The sequence below is a fragment of the Amblyraja radiata genome, chromosome 15 (genome assembly GCF_010909765.2).
Source record: "Amblyraja radiata isolate CabotCenter1 chromosome 15, sAmbRad1.1.pri, whole genome shotgun sequence".
NCBI classification, from domain to species: domain Eukaryota; kingdom Metazoa; phylum Chordata; class Chondrichthyes; order Rajiformes; family Rajidae; genus Amblyraja; species Amblyraja radiata.
This window is the reverse complement of record NC_045970.1, coordinates 12,426,638-12,446,992: the sequence shown is the minus strand read 5'-3', so window position 1 is coordinate 12,446,992 and position 20,355 is coordinate 12,426,638. Positions and strand designations below refer to the sequence as shown.

Sequence of the window (20,355 nt, the reverse complement as noted above, 5' to 3'; positions counted from 1 at the left end):
ATGGCTGCCTGTTGACTGGGTCATTTTTGTACAGAAAGCGTATCTTTATTTTCTGAGGAACTGCATTATATCTTCTGAATTTTAATGAAGAAACATTAAATTGTAACTGAGTAACTCAGCAGGTTAGGCAGTGCCTATGGAGGGAATGGATAGGTGATGTTTCAGGTCGGGACCCTACTTCAGACCGAAGGAGTCTGAAGAAAGGTCTCATTCTGAAATATTGCCTATCCATTCCCTCTACAGACACTGCTTGGCCCTCTGAGTTATTCCAGACTTTGTGATTTGCTCAAGATTTCAGCTTCTGCAGTTACTATTGATTAGAGGAAAACATCACCTAAGCAAATTTCCCCTCCAAATTGCAGCTATGCCCACTCAACATCGTATCACTCTTTCTTTCTCATCATTGGGAATCATGGGACTATGAAGCATAAAAACATTATTAGAGTACCATCATGACATGGACTGCCTCTGTGACATCCAATGGCTTTCTACTGAGGGCACTCGGGCATTAAATGCTAATTCTGCCAGGGGGAAGCAATGCAAAAGGGGTGTCAGTTCCAGAAGAAAGACCCAGTGCTCCATTCACAGGGTAAACCAAGCAATTCAGCTAATGGCAAGATGTACCATGCAGACACAGAGGAAAGAAGACTCAATTTCTCACTGCCTTTCATCAATTTGAAGATTTCTCTCAGGTTAAAAGAAAATCTTCTGGAAATCCTTCACAAAGGTGCAGCAAAGTGGACCTTTTGCCTGGTAGGTCCATTTGGCTCTGAATCTATTCCGATCCCCGAGGTTGAATCATATGTATGTGAACTTGCGTTGAGGCCACATTAACATGTGATTCAACCTCGGGGATCGGAATAGATTGAGAGCCAAATGGACCTACCTGGCAAAAGGTCCACTTTGCTGCACCTATGTGGTAGAATTCCAGAAGATTTATTTTTTAACCTGAGAGATATCTTCAAATTGATGAAAAGCAGTGACAAATGTAGTCTTCTTTTCTCCCTCTGCATGGTACATCTTGATATTAGCTGAATTGCTTGGTTTACCATGTGAGTGGAGCACTAGGTCTTTCTTCTGGAACTGACACCCCTTTTCCATTGCTTCCTCCTGGTCCATGAATTTAGAACTTTTTTTTAAATGTCTACTATAGTTCCTAAATTCATAAATCATGGGTGCAGAATTAGGTCATTCAGCCGATTGAGATTACAGCCATTCAATTATGGCTGACCTATCTGTTCCTCTCAACCCCATTCTCTTGCCTTCTCTCCATGACCTTTGACACCCTTACTAATCAGGAATATATCAATCTCAGCCTTAAAAATAGCCAATAGCCAATTAATTCCACTGTTTCCCCACCGTCTGGCTGAAGAAATTCCTCCTCATCTGCTTTCTAAAAGTACTTTCTTTTATTCAGAGGCTGTGCCCTCTGGTCCTAGACTCTAACACTAATGGAAATATCCTCTACACATTCACTCTATTGAGGCCTTTCACTATTCATAACTTTCAAGGAGATCCTTACTTGTCCCTCTAAACTCCGGCGAGTACAGGCCAAGTGTCATGAAATGCTCATTATATATTAACCCAATCATCCTGGGATTAATCTCGTAAACCTCCTCTGGACTCTCACCAACGCCAGCACATCCTTTCTCAGATATGGGGCCCAAAACTGCTCACAATACCCCAATTGCGGTTTGACCAGTGCCTTAAAAAGCCTTGGCATTACATCACTGTTTTTATATTCTAGTCCGCTCAAAATTATTACTCTCATTACATTTGCCTTCCTTACTACTGATTCAGCTTGCAAATTTAACCTTTTGGGAATCCTGCACCTCAGATTTCTAAATCCTCGCCCCATTTAAAAATAGTGCATCCCTTTATTCCTTCTACCAAAATGCATGACTCCACGCTTTGCTACACTGTATTCCATCTGCCACTTCTTTGCCCACTCTCCCAACCTGTTCAAGTCCTTTTGCAGACTTTCACCTTCCTTTACACTACCTGCCCCTCCACATATCTTCATATCATCTGCAGACTTGACCACAAAGCCATCAATTCCATAATCCAAATCATTAATATACAATGTGATGAGTTGCTGACCCAACACTGATCCCTGTGGAACACCACTAGTCACTGGCAGCCAACTGGAAAAATATCCCTTTATTCCCACCCTTAACCTTCTGCCGTTCAGCCAACCTTCTATCTATGCTAGTATTTTCCCTCTAATGCCATGGACATGTTTAGCAGCCTCATGTGCAGCACCTTATCAAAGGCCTTCTGAGACTCCAAGTAAATAACATCAAATGACTCTCCTTTATCTCTCCTGCTATTTACTTCCTCAAAGAATTCCAACAGATTTGTCAGGCAAGATCTCCCCTTCACAAACTTTGGCTTATTTTATCATGTGCTTCTTTCTATGTACTAGGGAACCTCATCCTTAATAATGAACACTAAAATGTCACCAACCACTGAAGTCACTCCAATAGTTTCCCCTCTTTTGTCTCTCCTCCTCCTTCAACAGCAGAGCAACATTTTCCAGTCCTCTGGGACCACTCCTGACTCTAGTGATTCTTGAAAGATAATACATACCCAAAGATAATTAAGCCTTGGAATTTTGCTGTGCATTTAAATCATAAGATCCTCTTGAACTGCCTCCTTGATTTCTCTCATATTCATTCCTTTTGGTTAGTAATAGGTGTGAACACTTGTCAGTCAATGGCACTTCCTTCTTTGTCCTTTTCTCGTGTTTACTTTGTTCGGTGAAATCAATCCTGCTGTGTTGCTGCTTAACTTGATCCGACTCCTCACAGCAAAACGATAGGAAAGATGAATTGCGACATTGCATGAAATATTATCAATCAAACTTGTGACCATTAGTTATTACTTGCAGTGCATTTTGACATTAGCTTTCTGTAACCTTTGTCGCCTTGTTGATGTTCTATAGAGGTTTTATCCCATATAGCTGATGTATTTATGTTGATGCTGTTTACACAGGTTGTTAGAAAGGTCAGTAAGAGCTTTCTTGAGGCTGAGGCCTGCTTTAGCTGTGACATTGCATCTGATATGTCTAAAGCCAGTGTATCATCCTATACTTACAAAAGATTAATGAGACATTACTCCAAAATACCTTGGTATTTATACTGTATGTATTGTCCATTTACTAAAGTACTAACATAAGAAATATATGTTTAAAACACGAATTGTTTGATTCATCAAGAGACAATGAAACATCCTTTTGCTATATATCGAAATATAATGGCTGGATATTCACTTCCAATGGAGATTAAATTGTGGTGAAGTGGCCAATGACATCTCCACAAAATCATTCTTTAATGTGTACTGTTATTAAAATTTATGGAGTGGGCATAAAATAAATTTGGGAAGAATTCCTTAGGGGAAAAAACAATTCTGCTGGTGCATTGGTAGAGTTGCTGCCTTTGGGGCCTGTCCCACTTACACTAGTCGTAGCAGGTTGCCGAAAACATGTTGAAATTTTTCAGCAGCCTGCTGCGACAATGACGAGTGCTGGCAAGTCGCCGAAAAAGTTGCGTAAGTGGGACAGGCCCTTTACAATGTCAGAGACCCGAGTTCAATTCTGACTATGGGTGTTGGCTGTACGGAGTTTATATGTTCTTGTGACTGCATGGGTTTTCTCTGGATGCTCCAGATTCCTCCCACACTCCAAAGACTCCAAAGGTTAATTGGCTTTGGTTAAAAAGTTGTTCCTAGTGTGTAGGATCGCGTTAGTGCACGGGGATCGCTGGTCGGTGCGGACTCGGTGAGCCATAGGGCCCGTTTCCACATTATATCTCGAAATCAAAACAAACTAAAAAACTAAATGTGTCCTTCAGAAGAAAGATTGAAATGCATAAAGAAATAGAGCATATGGGAAAAGTATTTGATCGCCACTTGAAAATGTTCTTAGGGATTCAGCACTCCTTCGTGAGCTGTGCAGTTCTGCTATCTTCCCCATACAAATGAAGGAATTCTGTGACTAGAGATCAACAGCTATTAACAAACGTATCTCACTATAAAATATGCTGAAAATCCTCTACTACATAGTTTGATGTCTAAGTGAAGTCTAAATGACATCAAGTCCACTTGACATCTTAGGAGGCGATTGACTGAATTGGCAGGAACATCCAGTGTCTTACAAAAGAAAGGTGGGTAATTTTACAAAATGTGATTACTGCTTAAGGCCCTGTCCCACGTGCGTGTCTTTGGCACGCTAATTACGCGACCTCGTTGTCGCATTGAGGTGCACGGGTATCGTGTGGGCCACGCGGGACCGTCGCATGGAGAAGCACGGAAGTGTATGGAATTGTGCACGGTATCACGCAGCGCTCTGGGATTTTGTAGGGTACGAAATCTTTGCGCGCCTCTGGCGTGATGTAGCGCGTACGCGCGCAGGCGTATTGCGGTCACACGCAGGCATCTTGACGTCGTACGCATAGCGCGTGACGTTGCATGATGACATCACCGTGTGACGCCGTGCGCCACCCAAAATCAGTCGGCCCGCCTTTTTCGCGTCAACAATAAAAGCACGCGCGATTTGAAAATCCTCACCACACTCACCATGTTTCTTGCCACGGAGTGGATTTTCTTCCCAGCTGTAACGATCCACAGTGCAGATGGCTCCAAAAAGATCCGTCATCATGATCTCATACTGGCCCAAAGTGGGTCTCATCCGGAACAAGGACCTTGTCCACACAGACCTCTTCCTGGGTTTCTTGCTAGCCTTCCTTGTACTCCTGCCTGGATGATCTGTAAGCATGAGGGCTGCTGCTAACAGAAGTCTCTGTTGCTGTTGTAGCAATGCAATCTGTATTTCTTCCATGATGGCCATGGAATAGCAGCCAGCAACCCCCTTTATATGCGCAAATGACGTCACGTACTGTGCTAACGCATGAAGGCGCGTGATGATGCGCGAGACCGTCGCTTCCGACCTATCGCCCCAATCGCACACAAGTGGGACAGGCCTTTTAGGAATCTTTTCAACTGCCCACGCACTTCCCAAAACCTCTAATTTCATGTGTATGGATCACAATTCACACAGATAAATACATCAACAAACAGGGAACGCTGATGACCGGTTCCATTAGGTATAATTTTAAAGTATTTCTTTCTCTAATTCTTTGAAAGTTGATTTGATATTTCTAACTTTTGTGTGTGTTCCAATCTTTATTTTGTGTTCAGTGAAGAAAAAAAACAAATATCAACTATGATTTGTACTTCCCCACTGTTGTTAGAGACTTGATGCCATTGAGTTCCCAACATGTTACATAACAAAACTGTTGCTGGGTGTCAGAGATTCTCTTGAATTGATGCATTAATGCAACTGGCTGTGGAAAAGGAAATTCATGCCATAATAATTGCCAGATCTTTGAAGACAGTTTTACACTTCTAATGAGATAGATTACATTAGATTAGATTAGGTTAGATTATCTTATTATATGTTCCACAGTGCAATTAAATCCCTTGCTCACCTGAAGATTATGGAGTTAGCAGCATTACACATGCAATCAGGATGGAACCAGGCCATGGAGTGGATTCGTACATCATCGAATCAGGCTCATTATCCCACTGTGCATATCAGCCATTAGCTACCTATCTGTACTAACCCCATTTTCACTAGTTAGCCTTCTTTGCCAGAGCGTTTCAGATGGTTTCCTAAATTGATAAATGTTGTGAGATTTCCTACCTCCACTATTCCCCAGACTCATTGTCTGTAACTTGTTCTCACCTAGCACACAGCTAACAACGGCCTGTTCCCTTTATCATCATTACTTTCTTGCATTTCCTTCATTCATTTGTTCTATATCTCTCTATAGCCTCTATATTTCATCTACATCTCTCTATATCATCGTCTACATCTCTTGTTTCCCTTACCCCTGACTCTCGGTCTGCAGAAGTGTTGACCCAAAACATCACCTATTCCTTTTCTCCAAAGATGCTGACTGATCCACTGAGTTATGCCCCTGTCCCACTTAGGAAACCTGATCGGAAACCTCTGGAGACTTTGTGCCACACCCAAGATTTCCGCACGATTCCCGGAGGTTTTTGTCAGTCTCCCTACCTGCTTCCACTACCTGCAACCTCCGGGAACCGCACGGAAACCTTGGGTGGGGCGCAAAGTCTCCAGAGGTTTCCGTTTAGGTTTCCTAAGTGGGACAGGGGCATTACTCCAGCTTTTTGTGTCTCTTCCCCAGCCAGTATGTTTTAACCATCCTCTGAGTGAAAGAGTTCTACAAATCCCCTCCTAAATCATCTTTCTCTTACGAGACGATCGTTGCAGGGAAAAGTTTCTCACAATCTATCCTGGCTATGCCTGTCATCATGTTCTATACCTCGGTCAGGAAATTGGCCTTCTGTACTCAAAAGAAAACAAATCCAGCCAATCCAGTCTCTGCTCATAGCTGAAGCACTTCATGCAGGTTTCATCCTGGTGAATCTCCAGCCTATATGCGGAAACCAGAGTTGCACACAGTAGCTCTTAGCTACTCTCATAGTCTGTGACCCAGCTAATGAAGGCAAGAAACTGTATGCCTTCTTAACCACTTTATCTTCTTTAAGGGCCTGTCCCACCGTACGAGGTAATTCAAGTATTCTCCCGAGTTTTCCCCTGATTCGAACTCGGAGAATGTCCGTAGCGGGTCTGTAGGAGTTCGTGGATGTCTCGTAGCGGCTCGTAATGCTAACGGTAGGATTACTCGGGAAATCCGGTAAACTCTTGACGTTTTTTCAACACTGCAAAAAATGTCCACGAGTAAAAAAATACTCGTGATGAAAAAATTGTTACTTTTTACTCGTACAAGCCGCTACGAGACATCCATGAAATCCTACGGACCCGTCACGGACATTCTCCGAGTTTGAATCAGGGGAAAACTCGGTAGAACTCTTGAATTACCTCGTACAGTGGGACAGGCCCTTTACTGTGTTGCCTGGGATCTTTGGATATATACTCCAATGCCTTTGTTTTGAAGTACTTCCTTAGGTCCTACTGTTTACTGCATACACTGTGTCCTAATAGCCCCCTCCAAATATATCAACCATTGGTTTGCCCACCGTACCAACTCATCTCAACCATCTGATTTGTAAATTTACCTTGTTCCAGGGTGTGTCCAGGATTGTGAAGCAGCAAAAACAGTACAGTTTGTAAAAATGCCAAATGAAATTGCTTTACTTTACTTCAGATAAAAGTCAGTTTTGTTACAGTATTAGGTCTCAACCATTAAAGAGGAATAGACACGGCAACACTCGTGGAAGTGTTTGCATAAAGCCACACACTTCTTTTGATGACTATCTTGGAGTAGGTTGTGAGTGCTTGAAAATTTAATTGTGTGCATGATAGCTTCATGAAGTATTCTATTCTTGCCATTAGCTCTCTAGCCACATGATGGAAATGTGAAAAAAACTGAAGGACTTTTGTGTTGACGGTAGAATTATGCTGAGGAGTTGGAGCAGAAAACAGAATGATTCCAGGTAGCAAGGCTTGTTACTGTGAGAGGGGAAGATGTGAGGTTTATGCCACTTGGGTGGACTAGGCTAAAGGGGGACAATGCAAAATAACACTTGTGTTGCAGAAGTTCCTTTCAGTGGTGATTAAATATGCCCTTCAAGAAGTATACGTTTAACAGGAGTTCAATGCAGAGCAGCTGCATACAAATTTGTAGAAGATTTTAAACTTCTAAGGTAGAATCATTTATACTTCAGTCAATAATGCTGGAAGAAGTACTCGGAGGTAGACTTAGGTGTGGACTGGAAGATGTAATGGTGCAAGGAAGATTGCTTCGAGAAACTGACCCGACCTGTGAGAAACTAAGCGAAGTAAGGCGGATTTATTTTGTATGTCAACAGGATAGAATGTACCGTAAGTGCCTTGTATAAAATTAATAATCTTTGTGGGAAACAGAGAAGAGCTGCAAGTGGAGTTTAAGGGAAGGCCATGACCATAAAAGATTTGTACGTATGGGAGGAAAGATGAATTTCACAGCGGAAAACTTTTGCCCTGTTTTGATAAAATGCTCAACAAGTGCCAGAAGTCTCAACTTTCTGCCGAGAAAATAATGAACTGCATGGAAAATAGTGAGCGGGAATAATTGTGCAGAACAAGGAGCAGGAGCTTGCTTGAAGCATGCTTGTCGTCAATGAGGTCGATACTTACTGTTTGAATCATGGTGAGTATGTTACACTTAAATCAGTCAGGCAATATTTCAAACAGATGCAAAAGCTGAATATATTGTAATTCTTCTTCACATATGTGGAAACAACTAAAGATTTTGAACTTGCTAAGATTCATTTAAATCTGCATTATAATTTTTCAGATGAGAGTGTCTTTCTGTTGAGGGTCACGCACCAGTGTTGCATCAATGTGGTGATTATGAATAGCAATAGGACTGTCAGTTTGTGATTGTATTACAATAAAGCCCCTTCAGAAAGGAAAGGCATGTTTGAGCATGAATATTAGCACATATGATGATAATGATTCGATTAACAAAGCAACATTCACTGGAATCATCAGATATGCATTAGAAGATTACAAGCCAGTAACCATGGAATGCTTAATGCTGAATTATCCTCAGATGGAATTGGACAGCTTAAGGAAGAGTGCCGATCAAGACTGACTTGGCATTGTCAGATCTTAACAATATTAATAAAATGACTGAAAGATCGCACTACCAACAATGGAAGATGGTATGTGTTGGAAGGAACTGCAGATGCTGCTTTACACCAAAATTAGACACAAAATTCTGAAGTAACTCAGCAGTACAGCCAACATCTCTGGAGAGATGGAGATGGGACCTATCTTCAATAGCAAAATGGTAGATACTTGCCTTGAAAATGCTAAAGATTTTATGATTCATGATGGGGCATCTTGGTTGGCATGGATTAGTTGAGCTGAAGGGCCTGTTTTTTCGCTGTATGACTATGACTAAAGGGTCTGTCCCACGGGCGCTATTTGCCCGTCACGCAGATGGCGTGCAAAGATTTTGTACATCCCAAAATCCTGGGGTGCCGCGCGCGACCGTGCGTCACTGCCTACTTCACCACGCATCATGCGCGTAATGCGCACCATGCACGCGTAATGCGCACCTTAAATCGTGACGCTTAAATGATGCAGCATAATTACGCACAAATGACGCTCAAGTGGGACAGGCCCTTAAGATGTTTGAAATGAACTTGTAGTGAGGCGCGGCCTAACCCGCTGAGTTACTCAGTTACAATTTAATGTTTCTTCCATTAAAATAAAGAAAAGTTTTCTGTACAAAAATGATCCAGACAAAAGTCAGACAAGTGCTGATAAACTCTAAGTTACATATATGGCACAAAAAATGCCAGCCAGTGACCTCTTCAATAAAAGATAATCTTGGCACCTTCCCTTAATGTTTAATGGTGCGACCACTATTACTTCTCCTCCCATTTTATTCCTGAGAGTCATTGACCTGAAATGTCACCTATTCTTTCTCTCCAGAGATGTCGACACTCCCGTTGAGTTACTCCAGCATTTTGGGTCTATCTTCGGTTTAAACCAGCACCTGCAGTTCCATCCTACACACTTCACTGAATGAGATGCATATCTCAATGTGGTTACAGTGAGTTAGAGAAAGTAATTGAACATCGTTAGGCCCTCTCCACTTGTACAGCTCATGTCGTGATGTCCCAAGACTGCAATGATTCACCACCACAATCAGTGAGCATGGCAGCAGTCAGTGGAAGGGGTTGTTTCTGAAACCCAGGCCAAAATGTTATGAAAGCAACCTGATGCCACATTCAATGAAGTGCGATGTTGATGTCAATGTGAAGGACTCCATGCCTCCATTAGCACCACAGAGGTGAACATTGGATTGTGAAGCCCACTCCACTTCTGCAGAAGGGGAAGCCATCGTCCCGATCAAGCAAATTAGCCTGATCTGATTTTTTTAAACTGTTCTTTAGATGTCAGAAATCCATGGAGTGTGAAAGCCAAACTCCCTGGGATCAATCACTGTCTCAGTGACAATGTTAACAGTGGAGTCCCCAAACAATGATTCTGTCAACACCAAAACTTGCAAGGACATATGTAACAAAAATCCTGTGATTACTCTGAATGGCAGATCCCAAACTGCTGCAGGGATAGAAGGTAGAGACTAGCAGAAGAACTGGCACCATCCCCATAATCACATTCCTTGTGATGCAAATTGACTATTTGTTTTCTGATCCGAACTGTGTTGTTTTCTGACCTTCCAACTAGCCTTTTTTTTATAATGACATCTTCCATCCTAATCTCTTCACTTCACTTCACGAGGATGTCGACAAGGTGCTAGAAGCAACTGCGAAGGGAGGCGTGGATCGAAGGCTGCGGACTATGACGACAATCATCGTCGGCCTAGCTGTGGAAAGGTTTGGAGCAGTGGAGAAGAAGCCGGCCAGCACACCTTTCACCATGAACCAACAAGATCCGACAGGAGCTGAAGTCTCTCAAGAAGCAGTATAAAGAGGCCAGCAAAGAGCAACGTTCCCCCCTAGGCTGATCTGCGAACCATCCTGAGGAAGAAGCTGCTGACCCTCCGTGGAGCTGAGTGGCACCGAAAACGTCGGAAGGAAAGAGCCAGGAAGCGAGCATCCTTCAGAGCCAACCCCCTCGGCTTCACCAAACAACTACTCGGGCAGAAGCGCAGTGGGAGTTTGGCTTGCTCGAAGGAGGAGATCGACCGGCATCTCGAGACCACCTACAGTGACCCCGGCAGGCAGCAGGAGCTGGGCCAGTGCAACATCCTGATAAAACCACCTCCACCCATCAAGGTGTTTGATAGTAAAGAGCCACTCCTGAAAGAGGTCCAGGACGTTGTGAAGAGGGCAAGATCTGGCTCATCCCCTGACCCGAGCGGAGTCCCCTACAGGGTCTACAAGAACTGCCCCTTGTTACTGAAACAGCTGTGGGAGATCCTGAAAGTCATCTGGAGGAGAGGGAAAGTGGCGCAGCAGTGGCGATTCGCTGCAGGAGTCTGGATCCCTAAGGAAGAAGATTCCAAGAAGATCGATCAGTTCAGAATCATCTCCTTGCTAAGCGTTGAAGGCAAGAACTTCTTCAGCATAGTGGCGAGGTGGCTGACCAACCTCCTCTCCAGCAATGGCTACATTGACAGCTCAGTGCAAAAGAGAGGCTTATCCGGAGTGCCGGGGTGTCTAGAGCACACGGGTGACCCAGCTCATCAGAGAAGCCAGGGAGAACAAGGGAAACATGACAGTGCTCTGGCTTGACCTGGCCAACGCATATGGCTCCATCCCGCACAAGCTGATCCAGACAGTCATGGCCAAGCATCATGTGCCGGGCCAGGTGGCAGATCTCATCCTGGACTATTACAACCAGTTCAGCATGAGAGTCTCAGCAGGGTCAGTAACATCAGAGTGGCACAGACTAGAGGTTGGGATCATCACAGGCTTACCATCTCTGTGATCCTTTTTGCCTTGGCGATGAACATGGTTGTCAAGTCTGCTGAGCCAGAGTGCCAGGGCCCTCGGACCAAGTCAGGAGTGCGCCAACCACCAATCAGAGCCTTCATGGACGACCTGACTGTCACCACTGAGTCAGTGCCAGGAAGCAGGTGGATCCTGCAGGGGTTGGAGAAACTGATTGGATGGGCAAGGATGAGGTTTAAGCCAGGATAATCAAGGTCACTGGTGCTGAAGAAGGGCAAAGTCATGGACATGTTCCGCTTCAGCATCGAAGGGACACCACTCCCAACTATCTCTGAAAGGCCAGTGAAGTCTTGGCAAGGTGTTTAACAGCAGCCTGAAGGATACAGCATCTGTCCAGGCAACCTGTCAGGAGCTGGAGAGCTGGTTGAGAGCAGTGGACTGGTCAGGGCTTCCCGGCAAGCTCAAGGCATGGATTTACCAGCATGGTATCCTGCCAAGGATACTCTGGCCACTGCTTGTCTACGAAGTCCCAATATCCATCGTAGAGAGACTGGAGAGGAAAGTCAGCAGCTTTCTCAGAAGGTGGCTGGGACTGACCAGGAGCCTTAGCAGCATCGCCCTTTACGGAAATAACACCAAGCTCCAGCTGCCCCTGAAGTCCCTGGAGAAGGAGTTCAAGGTGACTCGGGCCAGAGAGGTGATGATGTACAGGGACTCCAGCGACCCCAAGGTGGCTGACGCAGGGGTGGAGGTGAAAACTGCGAGGAAGTGGAGAGCCGACGAAGCCGTGCTGCAAGCAGTCCCGGATACGCCACAGAGTCCTGGTGGGAGCAGTGACTCGAGGAAGAGCTGGTCTGGGAATCTTCCCATCTCCCCAGTTTGACAAGGCCAAGGGGAAGGAGAGACGCAGGCTGGTCCAGGAGGAAGTGAGGGCAGTGGTGGAGGAGGAGAGGTGTACCAGAGCAGTTGGATTGAGGCAGCAGGGAGCCTGGACAAGATGGAAGCAGGCCATGGACCGAAAAGTCACATGGGCTGAGCTCTGGCAGGTTGAACCACAGCGCATCAAGTTCCTGGTCCAGGCAGTGTATGATGTCCTGCCCAGCCCATTGAACTTCTTCATCTGTGGCAAAGCGGAATCTCCAGATTGCCCGCAATGCTCAGGCAAGGGGACGTTGGAACACATCCTGAGCTGCTGCCCAAAGGCTCTTGGGCAGGGCCGGTACACATGGCGCCACGACCAGGTTCTTAAACCCATTGCAGAAGCCATCAGCATGGAAATCAGCTGCTGCAGACGAGAACGCTCCACCACCCAGATGATCACCTTCGTGAAGGCCGGAGTGCAGCTGCCAAGAACCACAGCAGCCAGTTATCAGTCAGGAATCCTGGCAACTGCGCAGGACTGGCAGCTTTCTGTAGACCTTGTGTAACAGCTGAAGTTCCCACAGCACATTGCCACGACAACCCTGAGGCCAGACATCCTCCTGGTCTCAGAGGCGACCAAAAACATCGTCTTGTTGGAACTGACAGTGCCGTGGGAGGACCGTCTGGAGGAGGCCCACGAGAGGAAGAGGACCAAGTACGAAGAGCTGGTCATAGACTGCCGTATGCAGGGCTGGAAGGCAAGGTGTATGCCCATCGAGATTGGCTGCAGTGGTTTTACAGGGCAATCGCTCTACAAAGCCTTGAGTGCACTGGGCATCAACGGAGTGGCGAGGAAAAGAGCCATCAAGAACACCACAGAGGCAGCGGAGAAAGCCTCAAGATGGCTCTGGATCAGGAGAGGAGGTCCATGGGGAAAAGCGAATGCCACCTGAACACAAGTGGTGGTCTGATCAACCACGGCTGGGTCACCTGGGTGAGAGAGTCTGATGTTGAAAGACCCGAAACACCCAGGTTACATCAATAGATATTTTTTTTTAATCTTCTGTTGTCGTTGATAGTAGGCTCTTGGTCTTAAAGCTCTTCATATCTTAAAGCAATTCCAGAGATAAAATTACTGAAATTTCAGTTGGTAGAATTGTTCAGAGAATGGATATTCTCAACCATGAGGATCAGCAGAGTCATTCTGTAATACATCATGACAGTTTTATTTAAGAATCATTGATAATTGATTTGGAAAAAGGCACAAGAGCCCAAATGCTGTTGTTCTGTGTAAGTAGGAACTGCAGATGCTGGTTTACTCCGAAGATAGACACAAAATGCTGGAGTAATTCGGCGGGTCTGGCAGCATCTTGGGAGAAAAGGAATAGGCGACGTTTCGACCATGGATCTTTGTTGGTTCTAACCTTCCTTGGTCATCAGTGCTGGCTCCAATTTTAGTTTAGTTTAGAGATACAGTGCGGAAACGGGCCCTTCGACTACAGAGTCCACACCGACCAGCGATCCTCGCATATTAACACTCTCCTACACACACTAGGGTCAATTTATACATAGACCAAGCTAACTACCCTACATACATGTACTTCTTGGGAATGTGGGAGGAAACCGAAGATCTTGGAGAAAACCCACACAGGTCACGGGGAGAACGTACAGACAACAACCGGAGCCGGGATTGAATCCGGGTCTCCGATTTGTTCTGAACCGTTTCATACCTCTGGTTTCCCTCACCTCTGCCTCGCATTCCGAAAATGTATCTTGACACAAAACTTCACCTATTCCTTCACTGGTTTACTTCTGTGTTGTGTCATTCTACAATAATCAGAAAATCATTGACACTATACCAGAAATTAACTTTGAGTTATTTTAATGCTGTTGGGCATAAAATGGGAGTCATTCCGTAACCCAGAGGAAAAATATTCAGCAAGCCAGATTAGAAAAATAAAGAAGAACAAGATTTGTTCTTCAGACAGGCTGAGGAGGCATTTTTTGGTACCGGTACAATGATGGATTTTTTGAAGCAGGCAGGGACCATGGACTTGTCCAGGGAGAGGTTGAATATTGTAGTGAGCACCGGAGCTAGCTGCGTAGCACAGGACTTGAGTACTCGCCCCGAGATGACATCGAGCCCTGCAGCTTTCCTCGTGTTCACCCGTGTCAGAGCCCTCCTCACATCGTGCTCGGACAGCGAGAATGTGTGCACATTCCTCCCTTCAGCTTCGGTAGCCAGCCCGCTGGCGGTATTGTCGATAGTCAGCAGACCTGGGGAGGTGTTGCCCATCTCGAAACGAGCATAAAAGGAGTTCAGGTCATCAGCTAGGGAGGTGCCGGCACTTGCGGATGAGGGTGGGGTGCTCCGGTAGTTGGTTACAGTCCGTAGCCCCTGTCACAGGCGTCTGGTGTCCTGCTGCTCCATCTGTGACTCCATCTTGTCCCTGTACCTCCTTTTTGCGTCCTTCACCGCCCTTCGCAGTCGGTAGGACTCTACCTTGTAGACGTCCATGTTTCCTGATGCCAGGCCCGTGTTGTAGGCAGCAGTGCGAGCATTCAAGGCAACACGAACGGTCCAGTCTACCCAGGCTTTTTGGTTCGGAAAGGTGCTTACTCTTACCGTGGGGAGGATGGTGTCAGTTATTGTTGCGATGAAGTCCGTGACTGCTTCCGCGAACTCACTGAGGTCAGTGGAACTTGCTTGGAACATATTCCAGTCGACATCGCTCATCTAATAGCATTAGATATATTATTTGTCAGACTTATTCCCTTCCCAGGTGCTTCTTTGTCAGGTATTTTGGAAGCATTTGCAATTTACAGTCTATTCCATGTTAGTGGTTTCCCACAGAAAAAATGAAGTAATTGCTGGTGATCTTGTGGCTTGGGCTTCAGAGAAGAGCAGGAATAAAAATTCAAGGACATGACAAAAGGTACAATAAATATGGTGCTCGGTAAGGGAAGGAGTACCTTTGGAGGCAAGAAGTTATGCCCACTACACATTTGTGTAACCAGCCAATGTTTGAGCAGTCTAGGAGAGACCTGTGCTGAAAAATGTGGCAAGGATTCAATGTTTGTTGGGATTTGTTCAATATCTAGGTTTCGCTCTCATCTATCATATCTGACCGAGTCGCTCGGATATATATCAAAAATAAAGATGCAGAATGGTTCTGGGAACAATTCCAAGAAGTGGTGCTGAAAAATATTAAATAGCTTCTTAGATAGCAACAATAATGCAAATTGGACAATGGCTACATAGATATCAAGGGCATTAAAAGAAGTAGAGATGAGGTGCACACAAATTGACAAGGAACTCTTGCAATAGTGTTTCAGCCTGTGACAATTTTCAACTATATATCTATGGACGGTAAATGATGAATGCTACAACAGGTCATTGACTGATGGAAACATCGTTCTTCCACCACTAAATATTGCAGCCAAACCTTCAGAGAAAGCTCCTGCCATTACAACATTTTCCACAAAAGTATTGTATAAAAATGGATAAGATGGTATTGTCAAATACATTGAGTTAAGCACATTCATACATTATTATGTATGATTGTATGCCTGTGATTTCACGCACCAGCTGGATGATATTGAATGTGAAACACCTCCAGTTGGCGATATACGATGAAAATGTTTGTCCTCCGGTGGGTGGCAGTTGATTCCACTCAGTTGCAACTGTAAGTTATTATCACCAGGGGTGCTTAAATGCCCCCCAACTTTACAAACACTTTTGAGATGAACTAACTGGAAGCCAAATATTCAGCAGATGATAGCTTGTAGTACCAGGTATATTACCTTAATTACCAATGTCATTCAGTTAGAATAGAATGTTAGCATAGAATTGATTTAGTGTTTATAATATCCAAGATAGCTGAAAATCACAATTTGAATTAAAAAACACACTTCAATGTGCAATATTTGGTACATTGTCATTTGGCAGGCAAGGACACGTCTTTAAAGCCACTTCATTGTGATCTCACTCTGGGTAAAGGTTGGTGCTAATCTCTGAGAGTTACATGGATATTTGTATTATAGAGTCATAGAGTGATACAGTGTGAAAACAGGCCCTTCTGCCCAACTTACCCACACTGGCCAAAATGTCCCAGCTACACAAAGGATACAAGGATACAATGGACATTTATTATCACATACACCAATTGGTGTAGTGAAATTTGACTTGCCATGCAACACACAGATAAAGATAAGACACATTAAAGAATTTAACAATAAACATAAAAACATCCCCCCACAATGGTTCCCACTGTGGGGGAAGGCACAAAGTCCAGTCCCACCTGCCCTTGTTTGGCCCATATCCCTCCAAACCTGTCCTCTCCATGCACCTGTCTAACTGTTTCTTAAATGTTGGGATAGTCCCAGCCTCAACTACCTCATCTGGCAGCTTGTTCCATACCCCCACCATCCTTTGTGTGAAAGAATTACCCCTCAGATTCCTATAAAATCTTTTCCCCTTCACCTTGAACCTATGTTCTCTGGTCGTTGAATCACCTACTCTGGGCAAGAGGCTCTGTGCATCCACTCGATCTATTCCTCTCATGATTTTATACACCTCTATAAGATTACCCCTCATCCTCCTGCACTCCAAGGAACAGAGTCCCAGCCTACTCAACCTCTGCCTGTAACTCAGACCCTCTAGTACTGGTAACATCCTCGTATCCTTTCAAGCTTGACAACATCTATCTTCTAACATGGTGCCCAGAACTTAACACAATGCTGTGGTGTGATTATTACAATTACTTTGTTGAAGTGGCCGCACTTTTATCAACCACCACTTGCAGATGCTTTGGAAGAATTTCAAATAATCTTTGCTCGAATTAGAATAAGGAAGAAAATAATAACTAATATCATTGAAAACATTAGCGACACAGTGGTGCTGGTTTCAGACGGGCACGGTGACAAACGCACCTCACATCTCTGTCCTCCATACAGCTGCAAGCTCCTCTTTTGTCTCTGCACATGCATCTTCCATCAACGTCTTCGTCTTGATAGGCCGCAGTTTACATCCAGAGAATTTGCAGGATTTGCTAAGACATGGAGTTTTTAACATGAGATCTTTAGATCCACAATCACGTGGTAAATCTGAGTGTTGTCAGAGTTATTAGGATTTGTCACAAAATGCAAGGAGTCTGGTAAATCTGAACTTTAGTTTTGTTAGTCTGGTGCAATGCATGAGGTGAAGAAGTGGAAGCTGGTTCAGCACCGAGTGTAATGGGACTGTAGCTATATGACATTGTATCCTACTGCAGGTATCCCACTACATCTTTGACATTCTATGGAGGAGACTAGTACACAAGCACATAAGAATCATCTCAAGAGTCAAGAGTGTTTAACTGTCCTTTGTGCCAAAAACAGAACAGTGACATTCTTACTTGCAGTAGATATTGCCTGACATTGAAGACGACTGTAAAATGCAGTGCATGTTGTTCACTAAGGTGCCCACAGTCTCCAAAGCATGACCAGATAATTAAAGCAACTACAGCCAGAGCTAAAGCAACTGCTGAGAGAAGGCAAATCGAGAAGCAGAAGACGTGGGTTTAAAGTGAGTGAGTAACTCAGTGGTACAGGCAGCATTTCTGGAGAGATGGAGATTGGACCTATCTTCAAGATTTAATAGGAACCTGAAGGGGAACCTTTTCACACAAAGGGTGGTGTGTTATGGAATGAGCTGCCGGAGGAGGTTGTTGACGAGGTACTATTGCACCTTTAAAGAAACATTTGGACAGGGACATGGATAGAACAGGTGAAGAGGGATATGGGCAAACGCAGGCAGGTGGGACAAGTGTAGATGGGACATGTTGGTCAGTGTGGGCAAGTTGGGCTGAAGGGCCTGTTTCCACGCTGTATCACTATGATTCTATTTGCCATGACTTACTGCCTGTAGATCTGAAGGTAATATCAGGCATCAGACCACTGTTTTTACAGAGATTGATAGTTTGTTTCATTCAACAGTCAAATATTATTTGGGGGGAAAGTTGGAACAAGGTATGTGACTTCAGTGCAATTACTGCTGCAGGGATCTATGAGATTACACGGGAGGTTCATTCATTTACATCATTGCAACGATATCTCGGATATGTCTGTGCATTAAAACAACAATGACAAAGCAATCTATAAAAGTGCTTGTCTCCTTCTTTAATGTTGTTCCTCTATTTTACTTAAATAAAAGTCAATTTCTCTTTTGTAAGAAATCTGGGCTACGCCAGTAAATTAAAGAGGAATCAATACAGCTGCAGACTTATGGTGAGCGCCATCATTTTGCAACCGCTCACTGTACATAAGAAAAGTAAAAACAATGGCTCTCTAATAAACTTATGGCATCTGATCCATCCCATTTCATTCTATTCAGGCACTTCTGAAAATCAATTATGATTTGGCAGAACGTGAAGATCTTAAGCAATGTACACTTCCAGTCAATCTCATTTCCTTTGTTCGTTCATGAAGGCCAGCATTTATTGCCGGTCCCTAATTACCCTTGAACTTGGTGGTTTGCTAAGTCATTTTACTGGATAATTTGGAGTCATGTACTTTGCTGAGCTTCGGTATTCACATATTGGTTTTGCATTATAAATTTATTTCTCTTAGAGTTATTAATGACAGATTTTTGCACAAGTACCCTAGTTTCATAGCCACCATTATTAATGCTTGCTTTTATTTTACTTAATTAAATGTATTTAAATGTCCCAGCTGCTTTGATCGGATTTTAACGTTTGCCTTGATGATTAGTTCAGGCCTCAGAACTCCTAAACAAATACTAGAACTGAAGAAAAATGTATTTTATCAATACATTTTATATCTGTGCCACCCACGCCCCTGACATAAGTCTGAAGAAGGGTCTCGACCCGAAACATCACCCATTGCATCTCTCCAGAGATGCTGCCTGTGCCGCTGAGTTAAGGGCCTGTCCCACTTTCACGACTTAATTCACAACCTTTTTTACTCGTGGACATTTTTCATCAGACTAGAAAAAACGCCCCAACCTACTTGATGGTACGAGTACCTACGACTAGCATCACAGCCTGTTACAACCTACCTACGACCTCCTACGTCCTTGTGATGACCATGCTGCGAGTATGAGTCAAGGGCAAACTCGGCAGAGGTCATGAATTCGGTCGTGAAAGTGGGACAGGCCCTTAACCCCAGCATTTTGTACAAGAGTTTGAACAGAGCACAATCATGACTTGCCTTTGTTGTTGGGACTGCACTCGTCCAGGCAAGTGGGGATCATAATGACAGGCTCAATGCAAGTGGGGAGACCGCTGTGAGGGATGGGGGGTGGGGGGGTGGGGTATGGGGAGAACAAAGGAAGACCCGGCATGGGGGAACAGCCGGGAGGGGGATGAGGGAGTAGATCTGGAATGATTGGGTGGGGGGGAGAACAAAGGTGGACCTGGCACGGGATACTTTGTAACTTTGTCAGCGGCCTTTATATGGCGACTATTTGCATACCTTGTGTATGCAAGCAAAGAGTTTCACTGTGACTTGTCACATGTGACAATAGAGTATTCATTCAAGTCAAGAGTGGGAACATTTTGGTAAGAGGAGAGAGCCACTCCCCAAAGGATATTCAACTAGGAACTGCTGGTATTTCTGAAAGTAAATGATAGTAACTTTTGGAATTTTTGTACAAAGAAGAAAAAAACAAGCTCACCGACTAAGTTCCATAGCTCATTTCTCAATTGTACTTTATCAGTGGTGTCCAGATACAGACCAATGCTTAGCTGAGATATCCCAGTGGTCACAGTGGTGCAGGTTCTGTGAACTATTTGATTTGAAAGGGGATTGGAAGAATGAAACAAAAGAGAAAAATAATGCAAGGAACCCCTATTGTTTTATAACTGCCTCAGTAACCATTTCTGCGTCTTCTAAAGACATCTGCACATATTCTTCCAATTCTCTGTTTCTGTTTCTGTAGTCCTCATAAGATTAAATAATATGATCCACATGAAGGATTGCCGGACGACCAATACATATTAATGGATTGCAATTTTCTGATGACCTGACTTGCTATTTATGCTGTTCATCTGGACAGCTGACTAATTCACCTTTATACCATTATTCCACTGGACT

The 20,355-nt window shown here is 44.2% G+C and overlaps 1 protein-coding gene across 2 annotated transcripts in view; it reads left to right on the top strand.

The window, feature by feature from the left end:
- The window catches only part of inpp5a (inositol polyphosphate-5-phosphatase A), a 572,966-nt gene that overhangs the window by 402,183 nt on the left and 150,428 nt on the right, over positions 1-20,355 (top strand). The gene's annotated exons all lie outside the window — the stretch shown is intronic.